Raw genomic sequence first — 16,241 nt, 5'->3', positions numbered from 1 at the left:
CTCAGAAACTACAATGAAAATATCTTAATTAATGAATCTACGGAGGATTTTCCTTCAGTTTGTTTAAGGGAGTACACTGAAGGTGAGTCCCTTTGGCAATGTATTTTAAAAGCATTGATTGATTAGCCACAATGTTTTATTCCCAAGTAGTTTCCAGTGATGCAGCTGACGCTTCTTCTTCACCATACCCCTTATGAAAAAAAAGGCCATGAAGTCATTTGAATAATATAATTTTCCCTTCCTCTTTCCCTAGATCAGCACATGCCTCTCCTGGAAAAACACAGATCCCCTCCCACACAACACTGGCCTCAAGAAAATAGCACAAATTCAGCCATTTGTTCAACACTAATTTCTAATCGGTAAAAACAGAAACTGTATTAACACTTCAAAGCCTTGCTGAAGCTTACCAGCATTCAGTGTTATTCAGGAATTTATCCAACAGAAAAATCTCTCGGCATCTAAAAGAAGAGACATTTCACAGATGTTAGTCAATTGATTAACTATGCACTTGCAATGTAATAGCCACATACATGTGATTGGGGAATTGTAACTTGCAGCTCTTCAGCTGTTTGACACTGTTTATTGATTAGAGAAACAGATTGCCATTCTCAGAATTGTAACATAATATTTTAATTACTGCCATATACAGCATCTGACCTTCAGCCCATTAGGATAAAATTATCCACATAGTGTCCGAGTCCTCTTCTTATCCCGTTTCCCAAAAGCTGATTTATCACTGATGACCAGTCAGCCATGACTCTGCAGACTTTCCCTCCTCCTAAATATGTTACATCTTCTTTTATCTCATTTTGCTTTAAGAAGACTTAAGTGGATGTGTTTAGAGGCAGCACAATAGTTGAATGCTTTTTATTTCACTGTCCCTTTAGAAAGTTGCAGAAAATGGATTAAGAGACCTATAATAAAAATACTTTAAAGTCAGTAACCCTATATCACTAGATTATCCCTCTTTTGTATTATCTACAAGCACCTACATGAAATCTGGCAATGTTCTTACCCCAGTATCTGATCCCCTTTAGTACAGAAAATAGAATTAGTATATTTCAACAGTTACTATCAATTCCACCCACTAAAGACTCTGCAAGAAGCAGGGTTTGGAGTTTGCTTGTTTTAATGTTTTATTGACTTCCACACACACACAATTGTCTCTAAACAATCCTTTTCTAGGATTGTTTAACCATCTGTGTAGGGAGAAATGATAAGGGAAAATCTAACATGGAAAACAATGGACCTAATACTTCTGTAAGGAAGCTTTCCATGCCTCTAAGTGACATTTGTGCAGAAACAACCCAGAACAATCCCAGCTATAGGATTAGTCATTAGATGGCATTATAAAGATAGCATTATTGATGCCCTTAAACAACATCCATGTTTCTACAGGAAATACACATGGAAAGGAAGTATTCAGATTCTAAAAGCATTTATTTTTTTGCATTTATGTTTCTTTACTGTGACTAATCCTTCTGTTTAAGCAAGTAAAGAATCAAGTACAGATATGATAGCTCTTTTCTGCACTGTGAAGGCATATGGCAAGTTGAGCTAATAGAAATTAAGTGTTTCCAGAAACAAATACCTAAACAAGCGAACCAATTCCTATCACTCAGAAAGAGGAAAGGCTGAAGGGGAAGAAGGCATCAGCATGTGGCAATGGTTTTCAGTGATATAGCCAGTTTTAGCTTACATATAATGCCATCTGAAAAATAAAAATGTGCACTACAACTGTGAAATTCACATCAGAGTGTACTTGTAAAATAACTAGGTCTTAACTGAGAACATTGTCCATTGCTGTATTGTGCCACTAATTGAACAGGAACCTATCTAAAAATCTAATACCTAAAACAAAGGGCAGGCGATCACCATTTAATTCCTTAAAATTTGAAAAGGGCGCTGGCATACGGACAACATACCTTAGAAGCTTCAAAGCATCACATCTCCGAGTCTTATAATTGCATATGCTGTATATGAATAAGACTTTTAACCCTAAAGCAAATTTAAGCACAGGAATCTGAAGAGAGTCCCCTGTATCTACATACATTTCCAAAATCCTCTCACCCAAATTTGAGTGAATTACAGAAGTCCATTCTCCTATTGGAAAAGTATTGTTTAGACTTATACTGCTCCAAAAATAACCTCACAGGGCATGTTTTTCTACATATGTCCTGTCACCCATCCATCTATTTGTCCTTTAGATAATCTGTGTGACACACAGATTGCCCCAGGCTCTGATGGATGGATACTCTTAGATTTGTTAACTGAGCAGCCAGTCAGTCTTGCCTTAAGGAAGCGTAAATGAAACTGCAGCCTGCGTTTTAACCAGTAACATTTTACTGTATACTTGTATTCCCCATTCTCATCTCGCTACTTGTATCCTCCTGCCTACATAATCTATTATTCAGGACAACACTGGTTGCTCCTACCTTTTTCTAATATCATAGAGCTTTGATCCCAAAGGAGGATTTTTCAGTGACATCATTGAAAAAAAATATTCTATTGTTAAATAGAATTTTCCTACTTCAGCACAATAAATAAATATCACACATCTAAGACAACAGCATTCCTACAGCAGCCATAATCAGAAAAGATGAGAATCTGGGAATCAAAAAGAAGTCAAGGAAACCAAGAAATACTTGCTTCTCATTCACCATAGCAAGGGAGATGAGCACACAACTTTCAGATCCAGGTACCAAAACTTGTAAAGCCACTAATTTCCCTCAATAGTAAAAAGAACTAAAAACATAAAAAATTACCAAGCTAAACAAAAGCATGTTACAACATTTTACTAACATCAGTTTCCTGGTACATTTCTGCCACGAAAGTATTTTATTTTTCCTTTATAATAAACCCCAAAATTGCCTCCCTGAGCACTCCTACTATTCATAACCCGATTTGTCCTTTTATGAACTCAGTACACACTATTCATTACACGACAGGTGTTTTGTTTGTAGTCTGGGACTCAGAAAGAATGCCCTCAAAGCCAGAATTATCCTTAATACTACCCTCCCCCCCCCAAAAAAAAAAAAATAAAAATGGGGGTGTTGTTTTGTTTTCTTTTGTTTAAGAATATCATGAATCTTACCAGCTAAGGATTCTCTTTTACAAGCTCTTGGATTAAAGTGTATGTCCCATGGGTGTATAGAAATCAGAAAGTGGGCAATGCTCAATAACCAGAGATGAGAACAGAGTTTAAGAAGCATACAAAGGCTGTTATATAACCCATTAATTCAATGGTTTAGCAGCATTTTCTGCTCTGCTGGGTACAAATGAAAAGAAAAATTACCTATTCCAAGCCTATAAAACTTGCAGTCCCTAAAAAGGGCTGGCAGGATCTATTCTGAGAAATATTGCTCATGTAAATAAGAGGGACAGTTTCTTTTCTGCTGAAAATTCCAGCTGGAATTTAAACTAAGGAATAACTCTGTTCTTCCTGGAGCCCAACTCCATTCTACAACGATGAATTTTCAGACACTCTTTGTAAATTTTGTTCACTAGAAAATAAAACTCACCAACAGAAACTCTGCTTTTGTCACCAAGATTGATTTCAGCCTGGACTCCACTTTAACAAAGGTGACATATCCCAACTCTTTGGAGACAGTTTATCTTCACAGAAGGCAGATGAGAAATAATGTCAGTGGCAATTTCATTTCAAGCAAAGGGGGAAAGCTTAGAAATAACTGAATATATAGAGAGAAACAAAACTAAGTATTATGACCTCAAATGCTGCACTTGGTTATTAGTATAAGAAAAACAGCCAAAAGTTTGGGCTTCAGACTCTAAGTGAAAAACTACGCTGCAGCTAGTATTAGGGACAACTGGACAATAGGGAAAGAAGCAAATAGAGCAGGATATACTAACTATTGCATAGTGGTGGCGCAAGCCTAAATAAATTCTGGAAAAATGACTATATTGGTAGTAAATTGCATTTAGGAGTATATAAAAAGATTTCATTGTTACTGTACTAACGAGAAGGTCTATGTAAAATAAAGTATTTAAAGAATGTTTGTATTACCAGGCTTGCTCTCTATTATTATAACACCTGTAGAGAATAATGCATTAAATTGTGTATAAACATTCTTTTGCCCGTATACCTTAAAGAATCTGCTGATTGAAGTTGTAAAAGATTAACCAATGTGTAAATATTCCGACACTGGTTAATTAAACTTCAGGTGATCATGAAACAAAGTACATGTTTAACAGAGCTCACAATAGAAGAGTTGATTAATAAAAAAAACACAACTCTGAAAAAGCAAGTGTCAAATGGCTTCATCAGAGATCATGTTTATGTGGAACAAAACATAGTTTCAAGTACAGGGGTTATAATAAGCCAATAAGCTCTGCTGAAAAACTATACATACATCAAAATAGGTCTTCCTGTGAAAACACATCTATGTTATCAGATGGCATATTTTGTACTTTTTCAGAACAAAACTTTTTCAGAATCTGCAGTCTAAAGTACTAGAATAAGTGCATTAAACAGTTACTTCAGTGAAAATAATCTATAGCTCCCCATGTGAGAGAAATAAATTTAAATCGTAATTAGGAAATCCATCCTAGAACATGATAATAAACTGAGAAACAGAAACTTAATCACTAAATAGTTTTACTTCAAAAAAACGTAACTTTAAAAAGACACGCTAGCAGTAGTGATTTGTAAAATGCATGGCTTTTTAAATAATTACAAACAATGAATTCTTACATTAATGTGATTATCTATATTGAGGGCACAACTTGCCAATTTATTAACTAATGCATCTAACAATGACTTTTGTAATCAAAAGGGAATTACTATGCCCTTTTAACACAGACAACAATCTCTATGTCCTGGCAAGACTGAGATCATTGCCAAAAGTTCCTGTTTTATTTTTTTAAATAAGACAACAACAAAAAAGCCTTGTTTATCAATATGATGATCCTTGTAACATGCTTGCATATGTAGACATTTTTCCAAGAGGGCAAGGTGATAGCTGTCACTCCTGCATTACACAAGGGGAGATTCACCATGACTTCAATGTAATTTAAACAACTCCTTTAAAGTTTACAGTAGAACAGAAGCAACAGTCTGCCACATTTCACATATATTTTACATATCATTTGCACCTGCTAATCTAAGGTAATAAACAGCTTCTTGTGTTCCAAACAGGAGTTCGCAGATTGCAGCATGTGAACAGAGAGCTCCACTAGGTGACTGAGCATACCGGGTACAACAGCAACTATTACTGCAATTAGGCTCCACAGCAGCTCTCAAATAAAAATTGTTAGGAGCTACTGTCCTGGGAACCATTGTCTAAAGTTACCCTGAAGCCTTCTTAGCACGCCAAATGAATATATAAGCACATACACACACTCACCTTAAACATTTTCAAGATGAAGAAAGAAAATGGCTCCCCACTGCTCATGTTTTATATATAATGTTAATGACAACTTCATTCCTGCAATCAGGATACGATAAGAAATACAGCAGTACCTGGAAATTCGGAGAAATGTGCCTTTCAAATGCTTTTTAGATATAACACATGTTAATACTGGGGTAATTTAAAATGGCAAAGCTGAATTAACAATAAAAGATAATTCTAGCTGCTTTTACTTCAACTTTTGCAATCAGCCTGATCAGGTAGCAGGTAGGCACACTCGTTAAAGCAACATACTTCTTCATTTCAAGAAGAAATTGCCAGCATATTCTCTTCATCCATCAACTAAAGCTCTTCTTTTTTCAGACTCAGTCACTGCAGTGAAATAGCACACAGATGACAGCATTCAATTAAGTTCAGAATTAATGTACATGAAAGTACAGTCTTACTAAGAAGGCCAAGTGAAACTGAACAGGAGGATTGCAGGTATTTTCACCATATTTTACTACAAACGATCACTCATGTTTCCTACCACAGAACAGGTCAGTAGGGCAATAGTCGAAACAAGAGTACGCTTGGATAACAAGTGGTTGCCTCAAACTCTTCAACATATTAATTCAGCTCTAATTCTTATATTCACCAATAACAGAGTTAATCTGTATACCTGTGGTGTTGTCAGGTTTTTCCTGAGAGGTGCTTCATTTTTCAACCAGCTCTGTGGGTTATTGCATAGTACTCCAACTTGCTATGTAGGAATAGTTTCCATAAATTCAGCTATGTGGAATTAATCTCTTTCATTGCATGATGAGGTCTACTAGTAACTTACTGCACATGTATACATACATATGAGCATGTTTATGGTATATGCATGCTTGCGATTTTTTGGTTGGTTGGGGTTTTTTTTTGTGAACCAGCTATCCAAGATGGCTTTGGACACTGATCTTATCAAATAACTAAAAAATTGGGTCATAGGATTGGCTGAAAATTACTCTTCCTGTCTCATGCAAACTGGAAGGGGGAGGAGTATGCCTATGATCAACTCAGAACAGTTAAGTTTTGAGAAATTGGAACTGAAAGAAATTAAAACTGTTCTGGATCTTTTAGATTCAATCTGTCTAAACATATGTAGGAATAACTTATGTTTTGAAATAATTCAATATGAACCACCAAATATATGAATACATTTTATGAATACAGTTTTATAAAACGAGACACATTTAAAAGTACTTGAATATGAGAAAAATATTTCACGTATTAGAAGTGTTTTGAAAAATCTGAATTTTGAAACAATCCTTTTCTTGTTAGAAGTTTTGTGTCTACCTATTCTTCCTCCCCTCCAAGCTCTCCAGCCCCACTTCAAAGAAAAACAAAACCAAAAAAGGCTTCATTCTTTCATTTTCAGTCAGCAAATGTGTCTAACAATGATCTGGCAACTCTGCAACCACACCAGACTTGATAGTCATTATTCCCCTACACACAGTTAAGTAGTAAATAGAATAACTAGAATGTCAATGAAAATTACACCCAATCCCCCTTGCTTTGAATGCACATATGAAAATTACAGAATTTGTTGACTAGCATGCTAGCATCTCCAAAACCCACGAAAAACCTCTCCTTTTAGCCCATGGTGCGCTCTGCACAGTCAGCGTACCACTTGTGATTCAAAAGCACAGACCTTTCTCAGGCTTCTCAACCTCATAAGGAAAAGGCTAAAATCTTCTGAGGACCCTCTCAACACAGTGTTTTCAACCTTGTTTTCTTTAGCACCCTCTCTTTTTCTTAAAATATAGGGATGTTTGACATCCTATATCAGCTCTGTCATCTTCCAGAGGGCATTTATTTGAATTTCCAGTGGACCTGGAAACTTCTCTTGTTGAAATCTTTGCACCATCCCCTGCTTTTGTCTTCAGGGATATAAGGAAAAATCAGTGGTACCAAAAGCAAGTGCAATATTTAGAAGCCTTATTCTAATTTTTCAGACAGAAGCTTGTTTATCTTTACTAAAATTTCAGAGAGGGAAGGTAATTTGAAGTTCAGTGTGGTGAATCAGGGGCTGAGAGTTTAAAATAATTGAAAAGGAGCTCAAGTTTTCTTGTTAATTGCATGCTGCAGGAGAAATCCCATGCTGCAGCCTCATATCGAATCAGCACACAGAGACCCAATATTTACTATCAATCAACATTACAAGCATTTAATAAGTTTTCATAATGGAAAGGTTGATGGAGCTGAGACAGATAATTTCCATTAACCACCTCCTCTCCACAAATTGCAATTCCATCACCAGAAGCAGCAGTCCCTTGCTCTTTTAAAGTTCAATTTCCTCCTAGAAAAAACAGCATCTGCTGCATGTATGGAAAACAAACAAACAAACAAAAAGGCAACACCTTCTTACATAATCATTAAGGTACAAGAGGTGAATTTGGGACAAAAAGGTTAGGGTTTTTTTTTTGGTCTAACAGGGGAGCCCTGCAGAAGAACTGGAGAGGTACAAGGAAAAGGATGAAATGAAGCCCTTGACTCAGTCAAGCCAGTGTTATTGACAACAGGTTTTAAATTAACCCAAGTAAAACTACAGAACATAGAACTTATGTTCCTGTAAAAATCATTTGCTTGGCAGAAGAGTTTAACACTGGATTGTGTGCCTGGCAAAGACAGCAATAACAGGACTCATCACTATATACTTGCTTGTTTTCTGAGTTAGGGATATCTTAAATTTGCAAATTTGCAAATGAAAAAAGAGAGTGAGCCATACAACTGAATTCACCTCTTGGTAGAAACCCTTTAAACTCAAATGAGGATGTGCAGGAAAAGAGGAAACCTCCAAAGAAATCTAATGCACATCACAGACTGGAACTATCAAGTACCTACTAACTTCAGCATTCAAACCAGTCTTTTAACATGAGGGTGAGTCTGCACTGTTCTATGCTCATATATATGAATCAGATATAGCCATATCTGGAAATTATCCATACCCACATGCTATGGATAACCTACACCCATGGTACGTATGTACACATCCGTTGTACAGATCTCTTCTCCAGAAACTCACATTTTCCTACTCGCATTCTCTGTTTATTCACAGATGTACTATATAAAAAAAGGATTAGTCAGTGTAAAGCAAGTGAAGATTGCTGGAAGGCAAGAACATAGTCTGGACTGGAGAAGAGTAAGGAGAAGGAAGGACGTATGTAAGCACTTACAGAAAGCCAAAACACAAGCAACAGCTCATGCCCCCAGACAAGATTAACTGTGCATTGGCTAGCCTGTCTGCATTACAAATTAAATGTGGGTCTTAGCTATCCAGATCACAGAAGTTTTTGAATTATTGTCATCATATATTTTCCAAATTTTTTGGCAGGAGCCAAGAAACCTTTGAAGGACTCAGACTTGACTCAAGAGGCTGATACTGTCTGTTCTTGGCTACAGCTTAAGCAATAACATTAGAAAGGACTTTTAGAAACGTGTCTGGCATTAAGATGAATAATCAAGTGGTTAAGTAGACACATAAGATATTAGTCTGTATTTAATAATTATAATTTTACTAATACAGATATTTGAAACAAAACTAATGAAGGCTTATAGAGAATATATTAGCTAAAATTTCAACACCTAACTTGCATGTAGATTTTTAGGGACATCATCATCCCTGGAGTAATGTCAATGAAGCAAGGGAGCTACAAATTTATGAATGTGGGTCAGTCTTAATCAGGTATTTACTTTTCTTCTTTTATTACAGAAGGAAACACAAGTAGTTTCGTCATGTCTATGATTGGTTTAGAAGAAAATAGAGAAAAACATTTTTCAAAATATAAATGCTTAGGCTATATTGTCTTTTCCATTAAATGCATTACTAGGGGAGTGAAAAGCAAGACAAATAAGCATTGTAGTAGTCCAGGAGTATCAAAGTGAAATAGACTATTAAGTGAAGGAAAATTATAATTTTAATCACTAGTCCAGTAAGTCTAAAAGTAGAACAATTAGTTAATTACCATCACTTTTTTAACAAAGCATTATTAGTAATGCAGAAAGACAGCTAAATTCTATTTTATAAATTTTACTGGTATATTTATCTTCATTGTGTACAAATGTCAAGTATTAGAAATCGTTGCTTTTGGTAATTGCATCAAATATCTAATGAAAGTTAACATACTGAAAGAAGGGGGTAGGGAGGAAGGGAGGACACGACAGGGGGAAAACAAGCAAATCATGCCAGACATCTTTAAGAATCTGGATACCTGCTTGCAACTCTTGAGCAATCAATTTTGCTTATATCGCAGCTGTTCTGTGGGGATCCTGGGCATGCTGGTGGGGCACATCACCTTACATTCAGCCCTTCATTTCACTTATTGGTAAAATTACTCTGATTAAAATACCATTATTTCACACACAGACCGAGTCTAACTTAGGCAACGATCTAACTCTTGTTCTGATGGAGCACCGCCTTTAGAACCAGAAAAAATACAACACAAAGATAGCAAGAACAATACAAAAATAAACACTAGGTGTCATTTGCATTGCTCTTCTGTCCTTTGAAGTCAAGATGACCAGGCAGATCCGACATAACCCTTCTGGGCGGGGGTTTCCCCTCTAATAGCCTCCACAGTGCATTTTCTACATCAGCTTAATGAGTGCAGTAAATGACCTCAGTCTCAGGACAGTTACCACTTTTTCTGTAACAGCTGTAGCAGTTAGCAGCCAGCAGGCAGCTGCTGGAACAAAGTAAGCCTGTCTGAAGCTGCTTCTAGCTCTCTAGCGGTAGATGTGAAACACTGTAATACCTCTCTGTATATTTCTGGTTATTATTTTTTATTGGACTAATTATAGCTATGTCCCAAGAAAAACAGGGCTCATCCTCAGCCAGGTAAAAGCAATAACCATTTAAAGGAATCCCTGAGCATTAATCTTGACATTAATCAAGGTTTCATACTGAACTGGTACTTTTCCTTTAAGACAAGCATGGCAACATTTGTGAACATGAACACGCTCACACATGAACTGTGACTTTCCAAAGGAGATAATTCAGATTGAAAGATGAAGAGGAGTGGCAATAACGAAAATAAGTATTCAAAAATCGTGGCTCCTTCGAAACAGATTTGTTTTAAATACTTATATGTGTGGGGGGGGAGGAGTGAGATGGGGGGCACAACTTTATCATGATTCTCCCTGGACTTGTTCCAGATCCAGTGTTATTATGTGCAGCCAGTCACAACACCTCTTAGAAACAAACAAAACCAAAAGATTCTACAATTTCCTCAGCTTTGCTTTGTTATAAAGCACATATATTCCAGGTCAGGCATAGGCCACTCTGTTCCCAAGTACTGTGTGTCCTCAGCTTTAAAATGTGGTACTTTCTTAGGTTTCTAATAAAAAAAAAAGTCTTTGGCAGCCAGGAATCCCTGAAGATTGTTTAAAAAAAAAAAAAAAGTGTACTTCTCTACACTAGGGAAGAAGGTTCCACAATTTATCCATCTTTATCACCATATGGTCAATTTCTCCAATGCATTCTAATTAAGACTACATCCTAATTAGATCTGTATCTTTAGCAGTGACTATTGTGCAGTGGGTCTGTTCACCGAGACAGCTCTTCCTAGTTTATTTCCAGAGGAAGCTCAAAATGCCAATGCCAAGAGGTATGTATTCCATCATCTGAAGATTTTCACCATTTTTCTATTCAATAGCCTGAAGAGAAGCCAGATGCAAATCAGGGTAAGATGATACTTGGCTTTCTGAGGGCTTAACACACTGCAGGGTGTGATTAGAAGTAATGCAGCAGAAAACAAGTTGTGTCTAGAGATTTCTTCTGAAGACATTGTCCTGTTCACATGAAGATTTGAGTTTTCACAGAAAAGTCTAAAATGAAGTCCAGACCTGCCCTAAGGAAGCATACCCTTTCTGCTGGCTCATTGCTCCGAGTCTTGAACACATCCATTAGGCTGCTGGATGGGAAGAGATGGAAATCAGGTGCAAAGAGAAAAAGCAAGCAAGAACAGATACACAGGAGAATTACAACACTTAAATGTACTTTTCACTTCTGCCTAGCTGTGTCTATAATGTTAGCGTGACTGGAGTTAACAAATTCATGCAGAAAGACTATCTGCGTAGCTGCTGAAGAAAAATTCAGACAATATGTGCTGGGAAACATCTTTGGCTATTCATACCAGGTTTTCTAGGAAGAATGCAATGCTCCTGCAACAACCCAGCAGTCTTAACCTAGTTCTGGAGTGCCACCAATACACAACAGAGCACATCAGTAAAGCCACAGTGCAGACATGCTGCTCAGTTTTCCATGGGTGGCTTCCAATACTGTAATAAGCCCAGAGTTGTCTCGCCATACACTCTTATATCGGCAGCAGCACAAGGAAATCATCAGTAAAGGAAATGAAATTACTAGGTGTTGTCAGAGATAAGAGAAGCAGGCTAGTGCTACCTTTACAAGCATCCTGAACTGCAGCCCAGCAGACTTTGTGAGTGGCATTAGCTTGCCTAGGAAAACATTTCCTGTGACTGTGCCTCGTTTTCTTTCGAGAGAGATATGGAAAATAGGTAAAAATACACGTGTATTTTTTGGCAGAACACTGTATAGAAGTACAATATTTGTAGCCCTACTAAATTTATTAGCATTATTAATTACTAGTATCATTACTGTTAGATTTCATTAGCAAACATACTTATCTAAAACTATGTTATAAATTATGGCCTGTAGTACGATGCCCCATAAAACACACACACAAGTTTATTTCCTGGGGTTTTTCATTTTGTGTGAGTCTTACAAACAACCTTGAAATATTCATATTTTTGGAGTGGGAGGGAGGTTGGGTTTTTTGGTTGGAGTTTGGAGTTTTTCGTGGTTTGGGTCTGTGGGGTTTTTTGTGTGTGTGTGTGTGTGTCCCAGTCTGCAATGTTTCTTTTATTTCCCACTCCCTGGATCTTTGCCTAAAGCTCTTAAGTGTTATAAAGAATATTTACATGCCTTTAAATGAACTACACACTGCAATATTTAATATCTCATGATATTGAGAAGATACACTCTTTGAAAGTAGCAGTACATCTTACATGTTATTACTAGAAAAGGTCATGAAAAGATCAATATGTGCCTTGTGCTTACATATCTTACTATAGGAAATTGCCCTTGAGAAGCAATATAAGAACACTCCTTTGAAGGAAGCAGAATCATAAGGAATAAAAATGCTAATTAATAGATAGAAGATAGAATGCCTTGAACTTTCAAGGTTTGATCCTGTGTAGCCTAAGAGGAGGTAACATCCATAACAGACTCTTAACACCAAGCACACATATAAGCAGAGCTAACTAACTAGAAAAAGGGGTTGGAGGAAAAGGAGGCACTGCATGTTTACTTACTGAGAAGTGGATGAGAATATAATCAGTATGTTAATCAAAAATGCTTCCTCATGATGCCCCACCCATTCACTTTTTGTAATAATGGTGTAATTCCTTGCTCTTTTTAAGCACTGACTGCATCTCAGAGCCAGAAAATACTTAATTCAATAACTAATTCAGAGGAACCAGGTTACAAATATAAAGTTGTGGTGCAAGTCATGAATTGTCCCAAACTCTTTTTTATGTGGTTACTACTGCTGTTCTGTCACTTCATTTTCTGGTTTGGGGTAGGTGGGCATATCAGACAGTCAATCTTTCCCTATTGTATCAAAGACCTTGCAAAGACTTGGTTACAGATTACAGTTTAAATCTGCTCCCTCCCATCCTTTAAGCATGAACATTTTGGCTGAAGAACTTTATCACAGCTTCCTTCTTGCATGGCTGTGGCTATCAGCAAGTCTGCGGCTATCAGCAAGTCTGCATACTAAATCATTCATGCCCTTTGTGGACACAGAAAAATGAAGTACAAAACACACCTAGTCCAAGATCCAAGGGGGATATTTGAATTGAAACTTGGAGTTACTGGAATGTAGGAACCTAAACCAAAATTATGATCTTCAAAAACCATGTTCACTTACTGCCTAAATTCCTTTATGTTAGTTTTCAACATTTCAAATTCCCCGTCTGCCTAAAGCTTGGATTTTGCACATCCAAATCCGTCAGGTGAGGAAGGGTGAGAAATTCAGAACTTTGCATCCGTATCTTGTTACACACATAAAGCAAAATACTTCAGCATTTTAGCCGAGAGGTTGGTCTAGCAGGCATTCCCACAGTACACTGAACAATTTTAACTCCATAATGAAAGTAAGGTTTAACTATCAACTTCAGACCCAGTGACATGCTTCATTCATTCTTTTTTATATTCTAGTGATGAAAGCACTCCTCCAGGAAAGTGAAAAACACCCTCTTGTTCTGAATACTTTATATTTAGAAGTGATTTTGCAAGAATCAGACCACAAGAACAGATTTCCTCCTACTGCACATTACAGTCCGCCATTCCTTTTCCATTTTCTCTATTTGAATCCCAAGAGTCCCATCTGAATCCCTAGGAAACAGACATAACTTCAGCTGGAGACATGGATAATAACTTCACACAAACCAGCCTCCAGTCAGACAACGCACAGCTCCAGTGAGGATGGGGACTGAGCCATCGCCAAACAGAAGGAAGGAGGACAACAGTGGTAACCCACTTACTGTGGACCATCTTGAGTCACTCCTGTTTCTCAAAAGAAAACTATTAAATAATTTATTGCTTTGTTTTAAAATAATAATAATAATAATAATAATAATCAGAGCAGTATCAGCAAAAGAATTCCCAGTTACAGAATCCAAACGGATTGGTCAGCTTCTGGGATGGAAATCGGGTTTTGTGTACACTTGTGCAGCTTACCTGGTTTACTAACTCCCTTCATAGAGTAGCTCAGTAGGCACCCGTCTCCATCTGCTGGATATTGTGCATCTTGATGAGAAACCAAGTTCTCTAAATTTACACAGAAGGAAATACAGATGAGTTTTCCAAGTAGGAAAAGCAGGGCCAGGGCCAAAGCAATGTGCTATTGAATCCCCATCTCTTATTTGGTCTAGGTAACTTGTGTATCTCCACTCACAAAGGCACTGGGGCTGTGACCTGTACACCCACACCCAAGACAGAGACAACTTTTCAAAATGGATATTTGAACTCGCATACTGGCTTTTAGACATTTCCTCAGAGTACTATTATTCTGCTCCTTCTTCAGTAGACTCTTGTACATTTTGTCCCAATTAAGTGTATCCAGCTGGGCTGTCCAGGCAAGAGTCGCATAACACTTTGGGAGCAAGTTAGTCATACCCAGCTGTGACAGTCCTACTTCTGCTCCTGATCCAGACACTTGTCCAAACAGACAGCATTAAAACAACTGCCTCCACCTGGAAGGATTTTCAGCATCTGGTTGCAGATCTGCAGTACTGCAGAAGAGCAGTAGAAGAGCCCAAAGTTAGGCTCATAAAGGTGGTAAATGCCCCTGATCGATGCTCTGTACCTTCCAGGAGTAAAGAGGACTTTTATCCTCTAATTGTTTCCAAAGGAAGGTCACTCCCCGTGCACTGTCTACAATAGATTGTTCTGCTTTTATTTTTCACGGCTCACAACATTTAACTAGGGACTAATAAGGCATTTTTCCACAGGGTATTGTTCATATCCTATTACTACCAAGTGACCAATTGCCAGAATGTGGCCATTTTTACTTAAGTTGTAACCCAGAAACTACTATGTTTTTCCATTTGGAGCTCAGCTATATTGCAACATAGACAAACAATGAGATATAAAGCATGTCAGCAAATAAGCAGCAGCCTGCCTTTAGTATTTGCACCTATTATTTCACGTCCCATAACAAGTGATTTTTATTATTGAAATAATTTTGGCCCAGGACATTCTGTAACACGACTAAAAAAATTAATAAAAATAAATAAAGCTCCAATTTTTTTTTTTTTCACAACTCTTGGAAAGCATTATATAACTTCTTTTGTCCCTTCTCTTGGAACCCATAATCCTGAACCATTTTGTTGCAGGCTTGAAGTTCTGTTGTTCAAGTTTAAACCTAGAGACACTTGAACCAAGACTGTTTTTAAGATCAGTTACATCTGACAGTAGTGAGAATGGCAACAGAGTCAATTCTCATTTTCTGTTGTCCCTTTACTCTGGAAAAAATTCAAATGTCTCAAAATACAGGTTACATATTAACCTTTTTCTAATAATTAATTACACACATCAAATCATAAATTGATACCTATGGCATTACTAAATAGGCCTCTTGTAACTCCTGCCCTTCACCTAAGGCTACCTAAAGCAAGCACCCAGCAAAAAGACTGATGGGTAAATTTAAAGTGAACAACCACTCCTGGTGAAGGATCAGTCCATTCACTTCAGTGGTACAGAGGAAGTTGGGGAATTTAAATTGAGCAAAATATTTATTTTTAACTTCCATTATTTCTTAATCTTGGTAGCAACTCAATGCACCTTAAATGCAGATTTTCTTAGGCACTGGACATGCACAAACAACAGCCTTTTTTGTGTTCCTCACAGCAGCATATCAGGCACTGAAAACAATAGAGAAATCAGTAACAACTGCTGAACACAGGCAACCCCCCCACATGTGCCTGGGCTGAAAGTTCCATCTGATCCAAGTGTCAGGCTGAGACTTCCAGCTATGTAGAGATATGCAACTCCCCACCACTTGGAAAAGCAATTTTCCTACTAGATAGTAACGACAAAGAAGCCCAACAATTATGCCCAAGGCTTGGTTTACTTAGACTAACCTAGGTAGTGTCTGCTTTATTATGTATAGATATGGGTAGATAAAACTAGGCAATTTACTACTAAGCCTGATTAAACACATTTTATTAAGGTTCCCTTGTCTTTCCTGGATGACAGACAGTAATCCAGAAAACACACAGTCTGGACTTCACACGCAATTTCAGGCTGCTAGTAGAGAAGATTCAGCA

The sequence above is a fragment of the Pezoporus occidentalis genome, unplaced genomic scaffold, assembly GCF_034315485.1.
Source record: "Pezoporus occidentalis ecotype Australia unplaced genomic scaffold, CSIRO_AGI_Poc_V1 ctg101, whole genome shotgun sequence".
In the NCBI taxonomy this organism is placed as follows: domain Eukaryota; kingdom Metazoa; phylum Chordata; class Aves; order Psittaciformes; family Psittacidae; genus Pezoporus; species Pezoporus occidentalis.
Note: the sequence above shows the minus strand (reverse complement) of the source record.